General features: G+C 35.9%; 1 protein-coding gene across 31 annotated transcripts in view; it reads right to left on the reverse strand.

Annotated features, from left to right (window-relative positions):
• Ptprd (protein tyrosine phosphatase receptor type D) overlaps nt 1-16,696 on the reverse strand; it is an 822,247-nt gene that overhangs the window by 193,534 nt on the left and 612,017 nt on the right. The gene's annotated exons all lie outside the window — the stretch shown is intronic.

Genomic DNA, 16,696 nt, shown 5'->3' on the forward strand with positions numbered 1-16,696 from the left:
GTATCAAACTACATCTACTCCCAGGATGATATACTTCTCATAGATTTCAAATAAAGCTGCACATAAATGACTACTGTATCACTGGTTTAGTATTCAAACATTATATTATTAATCCATTTGAAAACTAAAAATAGGTAGGACTGCTGAATCCATTTTTTTTGTCAGTCTCTATATAATATACTATAGTAGCTGTTTACCCATAACACTTCCATTGAATTCTGTTATAAGTCATCTGGAGATTAACTGAAACATAAGGTTATATGCACGTAGACCATTTTATATAAGGAACCTGACCTTCTATAAATTGTATATGTGTGCAAATGTGTGTGTGTGTGTGTGTGTGTGTGTGTGTGCATTCACACACATATATGAGTGTTTGTTTTGGCACTAAGCCTTCCCAGATATTTAACCAATGACTATGACTACATGGATTTTTTTCAAAGAAGCACATGGTCCAACCAGGATGAATTCATCATAAGGAACTTCAACTCATCAGAAAACATAGAGTAGTTTTTACCAAAGAACAAAGGCAACTCCTGATTGAAAACACAAAAACATGCCGTTTTTACAATGAGAGACTGTTTTCCAAAAGGCTAGTAATTTAAAAGATGTGATTCCTTTTTGATCTCTAATCCACTTAAAGTTAAATTCTTCCTACTATGTTGAAATTGCTCTAGACATAAATCTTGAGAAATTGTAGATTAGATACATACAACCCCATCTCCATGCTCCTAGCAATAAACTCTCTTGGCAGCACTTCCAGCCAGGAATAGAAAGTATTTTCCATATTAGCCCTACTGGGATTTTAGCTACATGGGTGCTATTCTCTATGAACACTATTATAGAACATTTGACTTCCAATCATCTTTCATATTAGTTTAATAAATATTTTCTCATGACCACTGACACAACAAATTCTACCTGACTTGCAAATACAAACACAAGTGCACAAATACAGTGAGAAATCATAAATGATACATCTGGCTTCTTCTTAGCTCCTACAAGCTCCAGTGACCCATGGGTCCACTTGACTTGGGACTTCTAAACAGGTAAAGGTCCAATTTCTACTGCAGAGTCACCACTCGGATTCTGATACCTTCACCACGTAGTTAGTTGTTCCTATGTATCTTCTCTGTCCTTTCCTCTATACCCTTGTTATAATTAAATATCCTATATTTCAGTGCCCAAGTTCTTTGTTCAATGAGATCCCTTGTCTTTGTAGAGGAAGGCCCCCCCATAGGAAAGTCCTAAGGTCTATGTCTAACACTTGTCTACTGTAGACATCTACCTGGCTGAAACAACTCAGTTGAAGTCAACTAATTTCCAAACCTCTTCCAAAATTCTTCAAACACATTTAATCTTTCCTAACTAAAGCTACCAGACCAGTAAGCAGGTGAATCCACCATTCCTCCTTTTGTAACATGAGTTCCTTCATGGCTTATTTACATCATGATGATCTGACATCACAATGATCAAGATTTTAAATGCCAGTTGAGTCCCAAGAATTTATGGAATGAGGTAACCAGAATACTTCAGGACTGTTTTGATTCCTGAATGATTTTCAAATGTTACCAATAAATGGGAATGTTTTTGTGAATAATCCTAGTCCATTGCAAGAGAAAGCTGATGGGCTAATAACTTGAAATATAGACTTTGGGTATAAAAGCTGTGTCCCTTTAAATTTGACACCTGCATTTTGGAGAGACTATTTCTTGTCAGTTTGGTGACTAGAATGGATATATAAGTAAAACAAACAAGTAATAGCAAATAATTTTAATGAGGTACAATTAAGTTGAAAGATAAAGTGATTTTACACCATGTTTCTTCAAATATTCAAATTCCAATCTGTCCTTAGTCAAGTAAAGATCTATAGTAGATAAGTGTATGACACAGTAGTTAGGACTTTCAAAATGATTTTTCAAATTGCAAAAGGAAAATTAAAAGTGAGATGGGGAGTACCTTGAGAATTGGGTTGTGATAATTTAAAATCTATTTCAATTGAATTCTATCAAAGCATACTTTATGTCTTTATAGGGTTTGCCAATATATTTACATATGCAGCATAGTTATAATGTTGTTTGGGAAAACAAACAAACAAACAAATACCGAATGATCATTAGCTCTTAACTGCACATATTATTAAACATCTCACTTGGCTATTGATAAAAATTGTTTCAAATGATAAAAATAATTGAACTCTTGTGCTCAAAAGTACAATAAGTTGCCTTCATTATTTAGAAATGAGATTTCTGAAAACAAATCTAGATTTAGCTTTCTTTTTCATTTTCTAGCAAACAAGTTAGGTTGATAACTTTGACGATCCATCTTGGGCTTTCTGAGTGAAATGCACTCCACTGAGAACATCCTCTTCCCACCAGGTTTATCTACCAGTTGCCTGGAGATGCATCAATATTGCCTTGCTGAACAATGTCCGTTGGCATGTGCATCTCCATAAAGAGCTAGGCTCATCCATGCACTGTGTCACAGGTACTTCCCGAAGGCACTTCCCTAGGAAATCTCGATTTAATAACCATCTATGGGAAATGAAGCCCTCATATTGAAGGTAACTTGAAGCATAGACTTGTGCCTCCCAAGCAAATTAGTACATTTGTATCTACTTTCACTCCCTTTGGCTCAGGAAGGACACTCTTTCATGTATACATGTACGTGGCAAAGAATACCTTTATTGCATATTATTATACAAAGAAATGTAAAGAGAGTTTCTTTCTTAGTCTTAATAAGGGTAATTAAATTCTATCCACCAGTCTTCCTTGCACAGAACCCCTTTGAATCTACTATCTTCATTAATTTTTCATGAGAAAAATCACAATGTAACAGATTCAAACAGCCAGAGCTCTTACAAGTTGACAGATGGAGCTTGCTCCTGACTTGATTGTCAGGTATTTGGCAATAAAATTCAGTATTCAACATAAAATAGACCATAGAAATAATGAAATTTCTAATTGGAATGCTTATCTCAGTGGGTGTAGTTTAGAAGATGTTAATTGCTTTTTTTATCCTCTATATTTATTAGTAATTTATATAAAACTGTCTTGGCCATTTGATAACAGAAGTTTTGACAGTTTATCAAGTAAGTAGAAACTTGAGCATCAAATCAGTACCATTAACACCTTAACCAAGAAAACACTTGTAGGGAAAGGCAGCTATCAAAAATTAAAAAACCATCCATGTTAGCACTTTTAAACTTTTACATGAGGTGAAAAGAAAAACATTTTGTCCTATTCATTAATGTGCTCATTAAGGTTTAAAGTGCCTTACTTATCACCGTTCTGTATTAATATTCAATCATGCAGAATTAGCTTCTAATTCATCAACAATTTAAATCAGACTTGACCTTCAGGAAACCATTTGGTCTGCCGCTCTGAGAGGCCATTAAAGGGCAGATGACTACACACTTGTGCTCAGTGAATCGTGCACATACACACTGTTTGGGATGGCAGTTGCAGCAGGCGTGGAAATACAGCACAGGCGCTGACTTTGTTTATGTCTTAATGAAATATGCTGATCGGAAACCTTCAGTTACACTGAAGAACTAGGAATGTGAATGTCAGCACTATGTAGAGTTAATCTACCATTGCTGTTGAACTTAGAAACACAACTAGGACTATGAGTAAAATCATGACACTACTTTGTAGGCAGTTATGCTTTGGATATCGATGAGTGATAAAGTATTATGGCTATTGTATGATTTTCTGGGTTAAACTGCTTTCTTCGTTCACCTATAAATAATTAGGGGAAGGGTTTTACTTTCAGTTCTAGTCAACAAACGTTGACCTTTTCATATTTGAAAGAAAACCACAGAACTCTAAATCATCTGCTGTGGCCACGGAGTTCTACTGAGGCGGCCTTAAGGAATTCATTGCCTAATATTGTTAGGGCTTTTGCAGAGTGAATTCAACCTGAGTAACCCTTTTGCTGATTTAAGGAAGCTTTTATTGAGGGGCTTTGTGTCATTGTCCTTGAAAAAGAAAAACAAGCAAGCAAACAAACAAAAAAGAAAAGCAATTTACAAGATATGTCACCCAGTTGTCTGATTGTTATGTCTATGAGTGGCATGCTGCCTCACATGTACCACCACAATATAAAGTACGTTCTCGAAACTTTCAGATTTCATTAACAAAGCAGAGGTTTTTAACCTAGAGTTGTGGGGTGTCTTGAATGAGAATGGACCCCCATAGGCTCATATGTTGAAACACCTGGCCCCCAGTAGGTGGAACAATTTGGAAATGATTAGATGGCATTGCCTTTTTGGAAGAGGTGTGTCACTAGGGGGTGTGCTCTGAGATTTCTGCCTTGTCCTTGGGGTGCTAGAAGAGAGCACTCAGCTGTTCCTGCCCCCTATGTCTTAGATCCACCATCATTAGAGTTGGCTCTAACTCTATGCAACCATATATCCAACAAATGCTTTCTTTTAAAATTTGCCTAGGTTATGGTGTTTCATCGCAGCAAGGGAAGGGCAACTAAGATGATTCGTGTTACAGCGAAGCAAAAGCAGCATCTCAGGAGAGAGACAAGCGGCTTCTTTTCTTGGATAAATTATCTCCAGAATTCAGTTCTGAGTACAGAACAACAAATTCCTTACTGAGATCATTAGATACATGAATTTGTGGAGCCCTGGAAGCAGGAGTGTGGGGTCTTTGTGTTCTCTCATCTATAAACCTCCTGTAAACACATCTAATATGATATGTTTAGGATATTATTTCAACCACTTTAGCATTCATTAGGGAAGCATTTCTATGTTCCTAAAAGATTTGCACCCTGTTCCTCCTTTAAATAGTTACCCATTCTTGAGTCCATTTGTGACTCTAATTTTGTCCTCCATCTGGGAAGCCTGCTCTTCTACATTCTCTGCTGGTATACTGAGCAGGGATGGACTTGCAGGCTTAGAGACCGGCCCTTATTCCTGTTTCCTAATGGATTTATTTTAATCTGTAGACAACTCTGATGAGTAGAGATGTTCACTGTGCATGTAATTCTTTAACTCATTACAGTGGCTACAGGAGAAGCAGCAATTAAGTTCCTGACTTCCTCTTTTTATTGGAGTCTTCCCTGAATGAATTGGTTGTGTGGTTCTAAAAATCAAAACTAGGGACACAAGATAAAGCACTGTGTTCACAGTGCTACTGAAAAGCAGACAGTATAATGTGCATCTAGGTTTATTGTTATCTCATCTAAAGAATAATACAGTTTCTGGTGCTCAAACTCATGACAAGTTAAAGACAAATAAATAAACCACATGTTTATGAGACAAATCCTGAATCCAGCTTAACTGATCAGAGCAAAGATGTCTGTGTTCTTGAGTATCATATGGATTTAGGAATATATGAAATCTTGCAGACAATTGAAGTGAATTTTATGACTTTGAAAGGTAAACTACTGGGAGCTGGAGAGATGGCTTAGAGGTTAAAAGCACTGGCTGCTCTTCCAAAGGTCCTGAGTTCAGTTCCCAGCAACCACATGGTGGCTCACAACCATCAATAATGTGATCTGGTGCCCTCTTCTGGCCTTCAGGTATATAGGCAGACAAAATATGGTACATATAATAACTAAATTCTTTTTAAAGAAAAGAAAGGTGGACTGTCCAAACTGGGGGAGGTTGTGTTATTACAAAACAAGGAGCCAGATGTTGTGACCAGACCTAAGATTTCATTTCTCAAAAGGATGTGGCAGGAAGATGGTAAGGTTGTAGCCTGCATAGGACACAGATGTAGAAGAAAAAGAGGAAAGAGGAACTAAAGGGACTGAAGGAGGAAGGAGCAGAAAAGGAAGAAAGGAAAATAAAGAAAAAGTTACATTGGCAATGTTGATAATATACTGCTTTCTTAAACAGGGGAATTTAAAGCTCATATGTACATATATATGCCCACCAATATTTATGGTGATGGGGGCCTGCAGAGACCCTAACTGATCTAGAAACATTTACTACCCTATCTAGCTTATAAGTTATTAAAATTTTATAATAGGAAGAACTACAGATTCTCTTGGAAATATAAAATAAACAATGGTCTTTAAAAGGTCAAATAAGCTGATAACATATTTATAGAACTCACATTAGCAAACTGAAGAAAAAGAAACTTTTCTTGCATTTCCCAGATGCTCAGGAAAGGGTACCATTCACTGTATAGATATTTAATGATAGCCTTGTTTGTGCCAAACTGAGCCAGGTACTGGGCATATAGTAATCCAAATAGTCTCTATACTTCGTTATTTAATAATAATGATAATTGAATGAAACAATAACTGTCTTCAGTACACAGGGAGCAGGACAGAATGAGGTAACAGATGAGCTGTGCTAACACTACCTGGCTTGAGTGCCTTGCTTCTACTAACATTAACATAGTAGCCGAGTTACACAAACTGCACAGGGTACAATAGAAGCATGTGACCCAAAGGTTTGTTATGACAAGAATGGCAGCCATAAACTAAGAGCTGAAACAATACACACAGATCAGGGCCTCAGGGATAACAGAGGATCAGGTGTATTAGGGATCAGGGTCCCTTCCAAGCCTCTATAGAACCAAAGCTCTTCTTCCCGCTCTGAACAACATGAACTGCGGTATAAATGTAAAGCGAACTATACTGTCAGGTGACTGTTCCACTGACAAATTTCAAGCATAGGCCAAAATATCTGGTGCACCACATTACAAATGACTAAACGTGCCAAACCCAAGTCCACGCCCTCAACCTCCCTGCCCCCATTGGTTTTTCGAGACAGTGTTTAACTTTGTAGCTCTAGCCATTCTGGAACTGACTTTATAGACCAGGCTGGCCTCAAATTCAGAACTTCACCTACCTCTACTTCCCAAAGGCAGGGATTAAATACTTCTACCACCCCTGCCCGGCCCAAATTCTTTTCTATATATTATGAGGTTTCTGTTTTTATTATTCAAAGGAGTGGAATTAAGTATTCCTTATGGGTAGGCCATATGAAGAGCTCTAGATAGCTGTTTGTTTATTCTTTCATTCATTGTTGCTTATTTATTGTGGTACTAGGAAATCAGCCTAGGGCCTCATACATAGGCAAAGTGCAACCACTGAGCTTCATACACCCAAAAATGAATTTCTACAATAAAATAATATTTTTACTTGTACCTATTTATAAGGGGGTATACCAAGGTGTAAAGGTCATAGAACATGCAAGAGATTTAGAGGCATGTGTGTGGGTATTGGTTCTCCCTTCACCATGTGGAATCTAATTCAAGTTGAAAAAGTGAGCTACATCCCTGTTACCCAAGGAAGGGGGAATTTTTTTTAAGGATGATACCATAAAACCTCTAAAAACCCTCCAATTTTAAAAAAAACTCATAACACAATACCGGATAAATTAAAACACATATGTGCACTATATCACCATAGGCTAACATATTCCTTTCATTGTGCTCAGTTCTAAAAAGTCATTTCATGCCATACAGAAATTAGAAAGGATTGTATACTGACCTAATGAGACATTTTTACCCCCTACTAAGTACTGTGATACTCTGTAACTCTAAAACAAGTATCTGAGCATTTGTAGGCAGCACAATTGTGACAACAATGGTATCTGTATGTCCATTTTCTATGGACTGAACCAGAGTCTTCAAAATTAGCTTCCTTGTTCCATGTGAAACAAACAACAAATGTTCAAGTCTTTAAGTTCTAGATTGTGTTTTTATTCAATTTCAGCTGTACTGTTTCCTCTATGCCAAGTGCCTGTCCTAAAATAAACAAACATCATGAACAATGATAGCCTCTTTCTTACTCAGTGCCTGCATAATATGGAAAGCACACTGGAAAACAGTACTTGGGCATCTTTTATGTTTAAAGAAGAAAACATTAGACATTATCATCATCTGGCATATGACAGCGATTTTTCAAATACTTGTACTTCAAACATTCTTCTTGATACATTTATCAATTGGCTCCTTATTTGGTTACCATTTGTTTTAGGTAGAGGTGAAATGAAAAATACATGAGCAATTGAAGAGTATGAAACTCCTGAGAAACATCAAGTAACTGCCTAGGGAGCTCTAATTCACTAGTGCCTGTATCTTTGAGTTTTGTGGAGGGCAACAAATGGTGTGATGCCTGTTGTGACCAGACACCAAAATGACAGACTTTCTTTGTAAACAATTTACAGGTTAAGACAAAGGTGAGAAGACAAAACACATTTATGCTGTAACTTTTGGTCTCACAGGGCTCCCTACTCATGGCTAGCTGTGTCCACCTGAGGAAACATCACAATATTATGGAGTAGAAGAGAGACATTTACAACTTTGCTAAACATCAATGTACTTCACGCCAATATTCTCCAGGATAAACCACAGGATCAAGCAACAAACAGGAACTGTTTTCTTTTCTTAGGGAGACCTATTTACGCAAGGGATTCCTTCAGCCTTCCACAGGGCAACATATTGTAGGGTCTAACTAGAATTTTTAAGTTGTTAATTACAAGCTATGGTAGAAAATGATTTGAGTACAAAATTCTAAACTCACCTGAGATAGAACAGACAGTAGAGTATTTTCTCTTAAGTTGCCAAATGCCAATGGACTGGACGTTGTAAATTATTAAATGATGATTTTCATAATTGTTTCATATTTGTTCTTACTGTATGTAGGGTATTATTGTAAGAGAAAGAGCCTTTTTGTTTAGACAAAAAGACAGTGTTGGATGGTGGTCTGATGCTCTGTGTTCTAATTCTAATTACTGGTACCCAAGATCTGGTAGCCATCCAGATGCACGTATTCTCTAGTATACCAAGTGATGTTCTGTAAACTTAGCTCACCAATATCCGCTAGCTGGTTAAATAAGGTTTCTGATAGCCTATTGCTGGTCAGATAGAAGTAGGTACGAAATAAGTTTCTGAGCTTGGGGATCAGATGGGGACCATGAGGAAACGAGAAAAGAAGCAGGAGAGGAGGGCTGTGGGAAGGAAGTCCTCATGGGGCAGTATAGACCATGAGTACATGGCCATGAGGGCTGGATTAAGGGAACAGAAGCAGCCCAGGCAGGAACAGTTCTGGAAAGTACCTTGGGGTGTGTAGTTGGAAAATAGCAAAATAGCTTAGACGGTTGATATCTGCCCAGTTATGGTGTCTTCAGGTTTTTATTAATCTAAAAGGTTTCTGTCTCAATTATTTGGGAACTAAATGGTCTGAAGTGAGGTAGAAAACTCAAATAGATATTTAGAAGCAACAGGGGTATAGCGACCCCCCAAAATAATAATTTACAAGACATTTGACATCCTGATTATATTATTCAAAGGGCAGCAATTCTTCAAGTGAAAAAGAAACAAAATAAAAGCAAACTATTTTTTTAAAAATAAAGTTGAAGTGCTAGGCTATTATTAAAGTGAATGAAATTTAAAAATGTCATACAAATAATGTAGTTCCTAACTGTAAAGCTAGTCTCCTGCAGGAAAAAAATATAGGAAACAGAAATAAACTGCCCACTCACTTAAATCTCATATTGATTATTTAATAAACACATTAAATAGCTGGCATTAAGACTAATTATGAGTGAGATGTAATGAATAATTATTAAAAAATCCTTTTGCATTCAAGGACATTTAATGTATTGAGGAGTTAGCAATGTTTTGTTGGTTTTTTTCCTGTGATTAAGCTACATGTGAATACTGAATCTGAATTGAAGAGATGGCTCAGCAGTTTAAGTTGCTTGTCACCAAGACACATGACCCAAGTTAAAATCCTGAGAACCACATAGTAGAATGAGAGAAGACTTCTGGGAATTGCTTCTAGAATTAATATGTACCATGATATGTGTGCAAATGTACACACACACACACACACACACACACACACACACATATGCCCTGGATAAATGTAAATTATAATAATAGAAAAGTAGATATTTCTAAGCGGCTAGAAGCCTTAACAGTAGTGGCTACTAAAATTTGTATAACAATAGCCACACACATAGCAATCCAGAGCAACATTCCAGTTTATGAAACACTCTTCATACGTTGAGGAATTTACAAAGCAATTTTGGCAGTGAATAAAGCAAAGTTGTTGAGAAGCAATGCATGCATTTGTCCCACAAATTGTGTAGTAATGACTGCATAGCAGAACACCAATCTCAGTTAGACTGGGTCATTTTCTGAATATGGTAGATACAATATTACATTGCAATAAGTCAGTAACTTGTACCAATATTAGTGTTTGGATTTAGCCAACAATCATTCTTTGTGATTTAAAATGAGACAAATTTAGATGAAAAAGAAGAATTAAAAGAATAAAAATTTCCCACCTTCTTATGTGAAAATATTATCAATATCTTATTGAACATTGAAATAAACAGAAATTACAGTGATGTTTGCCATCTTTCTAGGGTATGAGAATCTCATAAAGATAACAAAGTGTGGGATTTACTTATTTTTAAAAATACTTACTTATTAATTTGCATTTCTTAATACATGTTCACAAGAATGTTCTTCAATAGCCAGTGTCCTCCACGGTGTGCAAATTTCATTCTGAATGCTAAGATAAAGTACATACTAACGAAATTTGTTTTAAACCATTCACTTGATTATTTTTAGAAAAGTGGAGCTGTACTTCAGAATTTTGATTGCTGCTGCTTGTTCATACTGTGTTGTAGAAAGAAAGCTGAGAGGACAGAAAGGGTCACAAAGAGGTACTGCACTCTCTACCAGTATCTGCTACTTAATAGTTTATTCTAAGCTTAAAACAAAGTGGAGAAAGCCATTTGCCCTGACTTTTAACAATATTTTACTAGAGACAGACAAAGACCATTTCTTTAAGCCCTCAAGTGTCTATTAAAAAGAATGTCATTTTCACATGCACTCTGGTGCCCCATATTGGGCCATGTCCCCTTGATGGGGAGGTCCAATGGCACTCAGAGGAAGGATAGCAGACTACCAAGAAGAAACTTGATACCCTAGCATCATATTCAAGGGGAGGAGATCCCCCTCAGTCACAGTCATAGGGAAGGGGAATGGGGTGAAAGTGGGAGGGAGGGAGGGAGGAATGGGAGGATGCACAGGATGGGATAGCAATTGAGATGTAATATGAATGATTTTATTTTTCAATAAAAAAAGATTTTAAAAAGAATATCATAATGAAACATATAGTTTTGGGTAGAAATTGTTTCGGAGAAAAACAATTTTAAATATATACAAAAAGAGTCAGAAAAATGAATGCAACTGTTAACGAATACCTGTGCATATGAAGCCTTTTACTGTAACCAATGAGACATATCTCTCAGTTTTGTGAAGCCAAGAAGAGTAGCATATAACAGGAGTAGCTATAGATACTATTCTCTAGTGAAAGAAAATAGAGCGTCTTAGCGAATGGCAGATTCAGCCTTCACTGGAACATGGAAGGGAAAAGTTATAGATACACCTAAACAAGAATTTACACAAAATGGGATGAAGATATGTCAAAACAACACAGATGAAAGCTGGAAAAGGCTAAGTGTGGGTCAATATAGTTGTCAATAAAGTATTTAACCTGATAAATGTTAACATGCTGAGTGAAATGATTGTATATAACATCAATGTATAAATCAAATACATAAATAAAAATTTTCAAGGTGGTATAGGTCTAGTTACATAGCCTCAAAATATTTTCCAAACAAAATATATTAAATATAAAGGAAATATTGGTAGTTTTACAATGGAGGAGGCTTGTAGAAACAAACTTGGTCAGAAAATCAAATTTAGTAATATCAGGAATTGGATAAATCAAAGCAGTGTGATAAGGAAATATAATGCCACTTCCAATATAACCCTGGAGAAAGATTCCCAAATATAATCACAAATAATTATCAGGAAGGCTCTAAATAAGAACATTTCATACTTTCAAAACCATCCAGATCAGAAATATCAATGAAAGATTGAACTTACGATTCTGAACCAGAGACTTAGAAACAGTTACAGCTGCTTGAGTTGTGACAACTAGGATTGTTTCAATTGTTTAAACCATAAACAGGCAGATTAATTGAAGTAACACTATATTTTTTCCTCTATTTGGCATGCAAGGACCTTTGTTCTTGTGGACTGTGTACAGTTACCCTTGTTTGGTCAAATGCTGATTTCTCTACTCCACTATCTGATTTCAATTCAGACACTGAATTGTGGTGTTTATTCTAAAATTAGTTAATTAATTAATTAATTAACTTTATGTATCAGTGCCCTATATGCACATACACCTGCATGTCAGAAGAGGGCATCAGCTCCTATTATAGATGGGTGTGAGCCACCATGTGGTTGCTAGGAATTGAACTTAGGACCTCTGGAAGAGCAGACAGTGCTCTTAACCAACAGGACATCTCTCCAGTCCCTCTTTTTGTAAATTTTAAAAATATTTTGAAATGAAATAGAATTATATCACTTACCCCCTCCCTTTCCTCAGTCCTGCCTCTCTGAGCTATATGCCCTTGAATCCTCCTTGCACCTGCTCACTCTAAAGTTGACCATCTCTTTTACTTTGTTTATATTTCCATATGTGTTTATATGTGTATTTATGTATGTATGTGTATACATGTGTATGCATGTCTGTACATATACATGCATGTATGTATATACATGTGTATGCATGTCTGTACACATACATGTACATATGCATACATGTATGTGTATATATGTGTATCACATATGTGTATGCATGTGAGTATAGGTATATATGTATATGAATGCGCAAATACATAAAAATACAACCTTGTTTGCCCATTTTTATAGCTCATATGGGCATAGTTTCAGGGCTGACCATGCTGGATTTTATAACCAGTAACGAGGCTCATCTATGTGAGAAGCTAATTCTCCTTTTCTGAGCAGTCGTTAGTTGTTGGTAGTTCCTATTTTAGGGGTGGAATCCCTTGAAATTTCCTCAATAATGTTATAAATTCAATTTTCAAAGGAAACTAGAATTTAAAAATCTCAATTTTATGGGGCTTTTTTTCTTTCTAAATCTTCTGGGTGGCAAGATGTACTTATTCGGTCAACTCTGTTCTAACTGAAAAATATTCCTGAGCAGATAGTTCTTCTATGGTCTTTGACCATCATAACTATTGAGTTGATAGTTCAATACTGAACATTTTACAGCAATGACAATGACATAAAAAATGCGTTAGGTCTGGAAATATATAAATTCCTATAAAAAGTAAAACTTACAAATATTTTAATTTTCAACCTGAAGTTGACAAGGGTGAAAATTCAAAAGACAGTCTCAGCATATGAAAGGAAAAATAACAAAAATATTTCTTACAAAAATAATTCTGTTTACAATAAATCATATATTAGAGACAGAACTAGGTTAAACCCCTGTATTGGTTTTCTATTTAGGTATCTGCTAAACTATAACATAACAGTGAACTTTTGATGGTACTTCTTCCAATTAAAACAAGTATCAACCAAGTGGATTTGCGCCCATGTTCACTCTCGGGAATAGGCAGAAGAGGGTGGTGTATCCTTAAGTACTTTGTCTTGGTGAAGGCAAAGATGGCTTCCTGCTTACATATGTCAGTTCAGAACACCCACTATGCAGCTGCCAGGACCTCCCTGGGTACCTGTCCAGAATGCCTTGGAGATAAGCACGCATTTGCATACAGCTTTATCCATCTAGTAGCTCAATCCCTGTAATCTGAAGACAGCTGAATGTTTCAGTAAAGTTTCTCTCAAACCTGAGAAAAAAACAAGTCATGAAGTATTAGAGCATGACAGTCAATGGCCTCTTGAATAAAAAGGAGAATGGTTTGAGTTGAACTCGAATAAAGGCACAGCATTAAAAATATCCTTATAAATAATTCATGAGTGCCACGTTTTAATATATGACATGCCAATTAAAGAGATACAAGTTTCCAATGATAAGATGATAAAGCAACAAGATGAACCTCTTTTTTTACATATTAAAAACAATCCAGAGTTGTTCGTATTCATTTAGTTGTAATAGACTGACATATTGTTATAAATTTAGGAAACGTGCAATCTCTAATTCTTAACAAAGTGACAGGAACTTGACAAGAGAAGAAAGTTATTCCTGTCTTGAATTTACTAACAAAGAAAGCTAACATGTCCTGCTGATCTCTCCACAGCATGAGAGGATTGTTCTTCCCTTTACTGCAAGATTGATGCTCCTTCAATTGCTTAGTGGTGATTGCTATGAGGCTGCTGAGTAAATAATGTGTGAGCATTCACTAAAGGAAGAACAAGTCAGCCAGAGTTGTAAAGCCACAGGGATTTTGAAGTGTATGTTGTGGAAGTATAAAGATAAAGCCCTATGCCCTATAGCTTTGTATATATTATGGGCTGTATGGGAAAATTATAATCAAATGGGCAAATTTTATAGGTTTTCAAAAATTAACTCAGAAGTTTAGTAAAACATGTTTACACAGCAACGAGAAGTCATAATCCCATTTTTTTTCCTAATGGCAAGTGTATGCCAGGAGAGCTAGAAAATGAGGCTTTGAATTTCCTACATGTCCACATGTCCACACGGACACATGGGACGCAATCAAGAACTGCCTGTTTGTTTTCTGACACTACTGTTCCTTCTTCTGCTATGGCAACTAGATCTTTATTTCATTTTTCACTTAAATCAGAGAACATTAACATATATATGTATATATATATAATCATGTAAAAAAGTTACATGTATACATGAATATTCTAACGTGTATATAGTAGTACATATACAATATATATACTAATCTATATAGACTGATGTGTAAACTCTACATCAAAGCCAATCAGCTTTCCTAAAACATGGCAAGTGGTGAACTAGAGAAAATTCCATCAGATAGAGCTATCATGGTACAGCTTAACAGGAAAGAGATAAAAGACTATTCTAGCACACAGAATCATAGCTTTTAAATATTTATTTCTGTTCTCAGGGGGAAATGCAGGGAGTCATAGATTAAAACAAGAAAAGCTGAACAGTGTCTAATTTAAGTTCTTTCATGCCCCAGAAGTAATTCCTTCCTATAAAAATCTATTTCCTGGAAGGAAAGATAGCATTTATCTTAATAGGTACATTCATTTATCTCAATGGGACATATAGTGACTTTCTCACTTAATGTGTGGTAAAGATGTCCAGGGGCACCTCGACTGCAGTGTCCCTCTGGAATGAATGAGAAGAGCTGTTTTGATCTGGATAATTCAGAAAAGGAAAATATTAACTGTAAAGTCTCTCCAAAGAAACATTTATGAACTGTGGGACATAGTACAGTTCTAAAGAAAGCAATCTCATTCTGATGAAATAGAATATGGAACTTGGTAAAGAGACAGCCTTCGTAAACTGTATCACACTGATTTCCAGAAGGAAATGACTGTGCAGATCAACTGCACTGAATCCAAGGTCATCTGTCAGGTAACTATTCACGAATGATTAACTCTTTTCTTTATTGCCCCGCATATACATTATTTCATTCAGTTCTCAAGGGACTTCCATTGTGGCTGACTAATTACAGCTATGTACTTCTGTGCCAATTTTCACAGGTCTTTCAAGTTGATCCAAATGGACACTATCCTATATTTCATTAATTATTTTACAAGTTTAAATTAATTTATCTGTATTTTAAATAATGGTACAGATGGTTAGTTCCTTAATTTCCCACCCTTTCCTTTTTTAAAAATGTGTGTATGTGCATATGTGCGCACATGGGCACACACTTTCAGGCACATATGTATATCACAAACACAAGGATTCAGTGGTGTCTATGTGAAGTCAGAGGACAACTTGCAGAAGACTATTCTCTCCCTCAACAGGGACCCAGAACCAAATTTACAAGCTAATTTTTTGCCAAGGTGTGAAAAACATATAGTAGGCAAAAGACTATTGAACAATGGTTAGTCAAAACTGGGTATCAACATAAAGAAGAAGGAAATTAGATCTCTATCCCTCACTATGTATGTATATGGTGGCTTGGTGGCGCAGGACTTTAATCCCAGAATTTAGGGAAGCAGGGTCAGACAGATTGCTGTGCGTTCGAGGCCAATCCGATCTAAAACATGTTTCCAGGACAGCCAAGGCTACACAGAGATAGTCTATCTCAAAGAACAAACAATCCTAAATGTTGAACCTGATAGAAGAAAATATATAGAGAGAACTTTAGTCCATAGGCATAGACATGGATATTTTGAAAATAACCCCAATGGCATAGGAAGGCATACAAAGGATTAATATAAAGGAGTAGGTGAAAATTAAAAGGCTTTGCATAGCAAATAAGTAAGTAAGTAAATAAATATAAACATAGAGAACTGCTAGTCTATAGAAGAAAAGAAGTGTTTTTGTCATATCTAATTCAGATAAGAAGTTAATACCAGGACTATATAAAGAACTGAAAAATTATCTTCCCTACCATAAAAAAAGTATAGGCCAAACTAAAGTTCTAAAAAGAACTACAAATGTCCAAGTTTTATTTTAAAGGTGTATACAATAAGAAACTACAATAAAACTACTTTGAGATTCAATCTTACCCCAGTTAGAATGCTTATTATTAAAAAGAAAAAATGGTAACATATAGTATTAAGAACATGGAGAAAGCAGAAAGCTTTTTTAAAAAACTTTTGTTGTAAGTAGCAGTTGTAGCCATTGTGGAAACGATTCTGAAGTTTCTCAAGAAACTAAAAAAATAGAACTATTATATGACAGAGCTATATCACTCCTGTATCACAGACATACATGCACATACATGTCTATTGTTGCTATATTAATAATAAGAAAA

The sequence above is a fragment of the Acomys russatus genome, chromosome 2 (genome assembly GCF_903995435.1).
Source record: "Acomys russatus chromosome 2, mAcoRus1.1, whole genome shotgun sequence".
Lineage (NCBI taxonomy): Eukaryota > Metazoa > Chordata > Mammalia > Rodentia > Muridae > Acomys > Acomys russatus.